This window comes from Manis pentadactyla, chromosome 6, assembly GCF_030020395.1.
Source record: "Manis pentadactyla isolate mManPen7 chromosome 6, mManPen7.hap1, whole genome shotgun sequence".
Taxonomy (NCBI): domain Eukaryota; kingdom Metazoa; phylum Chordata; class Mammalia; order Pholidota; family Manidae; genus Manis; species Manis pentadactyla.
In genome coordinates, this window is record NC_080024.1 from 7555322 (window position 1) to 7559007 (window position 3686).

The following is a 3686-nucleotide window of genomic DNA, read 5'->3' on the forward strand; positions in this document are numbered from 1 at the left end:
AAAAAAAAATCTCTTAGATTCTAATTTTGATTTCGTCAGTTAATTCATTTCCACATTCACCTTTATCCTTTCTTCCCATACACTTTTCTTAATGTTACATTTTTAACCTTCTTTGGCTGCATCGTTAGCATATAACAGACATCCAGAGTATACTGAATTAATTGAACCTTCAAAGGCTTGAAGTGGAGATAAATGAAAAGGATGGGCTCAAAAAATAATAGAAGCAGAATAAAATGTGGCAAAGCAGTTTTGGGGTAGAGAGGAGTTAAGGGTGAACCCGAGGTTCTGGCTCAGGTGAGTTCTACGAGTATGTTCTCTCAAAATTCTTATGTTGAAGCCTTAACCCCAATGTGACTGTATTTGGAGATAAGCCTTTAAAGAGGCAATTAAGGTTGAATGAAGCCATAAAGGTGGGACTCTAATCCAATATGACATGTCCTTATAAGAGGAAGAGACACCAGGGATGTACACAGTGAGAAGGCGGCCGTCTGTAAGGAGCCAGGCTCCAGGAGAGACAAGCCTGTCCATACGGTGATCTTGGACTTACAGCCTCCAGTAATGTAAGGAAATTAATACCTGCTGTTTAAATCCCCTAGTTTGTGGTATTTTATCATAGAGCAGTCCTACAAATACACTTGGTGAGTGGTAGACACGGTTTACTGAGTAGACGTGGGAGATGGCAAGTAGAGATGCCCAGCTGGCTACTGACTATTCAGGTTGGCAGAATAAGCCAGAGATGGAGATGTGGGTGTTATATATGGAAGTGGAGCCATGGGAGTGAACCATATAACCTATGGAGAATTTACAGAAGTGACAGGTTACAATGGAACCCTAGTAAACACCTCCAACTGGACTCTAAAGAGAGAGATACCCCTGAAGAAATTTTAGAATAGGCGGAGAAACAAAAGGAAAATCTAGAGACTGGCACCATGAAAACTATGAGGATGCCTACAGAAGTGGGCTCACTAGTGCCACTTGTAATGTAAAGATCAAACCAGATAAAAGACTGAAAACCAAGTTGGAGATCAAGATCTCCTTAACAAGAAAGTCATCAGTGGATGGTTGACAGTAGGAGTCATGTGGCAAAGAATTTAGGTGTGGGTGAGGAAATAGAGACAGAAGTGGTAGACAACTCTTGAGCTTATTAAAGAAGAAAAAGGGCTGGAAAGGGACATCAGGTCCAGGGAGGACTTCATCAATACGTAACATCACATACAGCCATTAGAGGAGAGGCGAAGGCTGCGGAAGTGAACACTCTTGGGAGAAAAGAAAGGGTGGATCAACACCGCACGGGGGGACTAATTACACTCAGAGGGCAGAACAGATCCTTTTCCGCTGTGGTAAGAACAGAAGGCTGGATACAGAGGATACTGTAAGGTGGAAGACAAGAAACAGGGTTTCCCCACCCAGTGTCTTCTATTTGCACTGTGAAGAAGGGAAATACAGTCATCCACTCAGTGAGAATGAGAGGGTAAAATGTTTAAGGAGAATGGTAATACTTTGCAACTGCTGTAGGGAATGGATGACAGCTGACTAGGGACATATGATGGGATGGCTCAACAGCTCTGAGGACCCAGGTAAGTTCAGAGATGACAAATGTGTGGTGGCACCACCCTGCAGCTGTGTGATTACTCCAGCAGCTGGACGAGGTGTTGGATGAGGCTCGTCTCTAGATTTTCCTTGTTTTTCTGTCTACCTGAATTTCTTCAGGGGCATCTCTTCCTCCTAGAATCCTGCTGGAAGTGTTTGCTGGAGTTCCACTGTGACTTTCCTATTTTACGTCTGTACATTCTCCATAGTTACATGATTCGCACCCATGGCTCCACTTATTTCCTCTGACTCACAACTTTGGAAAGGTAATAACTGGAAGAAACTATAGTGGGGTTTTGCTGAGGAAAACATAGAGGATGGGCATAAATGACCCAAGAAGAGCTGAGCTGCCTCCTCTGCTGCCCCATCACTTACCTCCTTGTGGGTTTCACCCTTAACCAAGAACAATTCTCATCCCTAATAGACACATTTCCTTCTTGTAATAAAGACTTTCTTAACACCCACATTGACCTCATGTCCTAACAGACATAAGTTTGAAAGATCCATTTAATGCCCTCAGGGTGATGTAAAATGAGACATAATAAAAAATGTATTTCAATCTGTAAATCTCAAGCATAAGTACAAGAAAAGACTTAATGAACTAGTCAGATGCTCATAGCATACACAGAACCCCCAGGAAGACAGGTCCAATCACAGACCAGCCAAGGGATGCCACACTTGAAACTCAAATACATGAGTAGTGTGACAGTTCAGGTCCAGTAAAAATCAATGAGTTGCTGCATTAAAAAAATGTTTGACGTCTCCAGCTGTTAGAGTAGCTTTTACTCTAACAATAAAGAACTGGAACGTGGTTTGATTTCACACAACTCAGAGAATCAGAGGTAGAATAAAGAGTAAATCTTTAAAATACCACAAGCTGTTTATCACCTTAGCTCCTTTGGTTGCCACCCATTTCCTATGATGCGAGTTTGGTGGGGGCTATGCTACTTACTATCAGGGCGGTCATCTCGGGTCTGGAATATAAAAACAGCCTGTAAAAGGGGCTCTGACCACTCCCTAATGCTACCCATTAGGAACTATTATGCCTCTCATCTGGACAGACAGTAAGGAGGACCAGAGACAACTTCAGGAGGCAGATAGCTTGGGGTTAAGAAAGTGGCTATAGAGTCAGACAGGCACTACCACCGAGCTAATTCTGTTTAATACTGCAGTGTCTTCTTCCTGACCTAAGATGTTTCCCTGTTCACGAGGATACCTCTTCTGAACATTGTATTTTTTTTAAAACACATAGGCACATGTCAGACACATGAGCCAGATGGAAAAATGCAGAGCTCGGCAGGCCTCTTACCAGAGTTCCCACAGAGCAATTGCCACCATTCCTGGAGCCTCACCCCACACTCTGCTTCCCCGTAAAGTGACTGAGTGGGTTTGGGAAGCAGAGCCTGTGGTGTGTTGGGTGTCAGGAGCAGCAAGCTGAGCCCTCAGAGGAACAAGCAGGGTGCCAAGGGTCAGTTTGGGAAGCAGACTCTAAAAGAGAATGTAACACAGAGAAGACGGCAGGAGGGACAGTCAGAAGACCCAGGAGTCTTACCACTGGGGTACTCTGAGCCTCCACTTGGTCCTAAGTAACCTGAGGATGACTATCCTACTACTTACCCTTACCAATCTCAGAAGACTGTTTGGTGGGAGGGATTCAATGGCTTACTGCACATGAAGACACTCTGTAGTGTACTTTACCGATGTGTTATTTATCGTCATTACTATTTTTAAGGAAGCAGAACCACTGGGAGATGAACTTAAAACTCCTCAGAGCCAAGAAGCTGTCGAACAAATGGTCCCACATTTCATACAAGTCAAACCACACTTCCTAGTCCACTCACAAGTGGGAAAGACAAGGATGAAAGAGCACTTTCCACCAGCGTGAGTACCTGTTTTGGGTCTAGAAAAAATATGTGGAAAAACCTATAAGGCTAGGAGTTGTTTTTGAGAAACACAATGTTACCAAAAATTTCCCCCACATGTATTTCACTGGCTATTACCAAAAAGGCTTTAGTGTGAAATGAGTGGGGGAACAGGCTTCTTCGTCCAGGCCTTCTCTGAGATCTCGGTAATGAATTTCCAATGAGGATACAGGA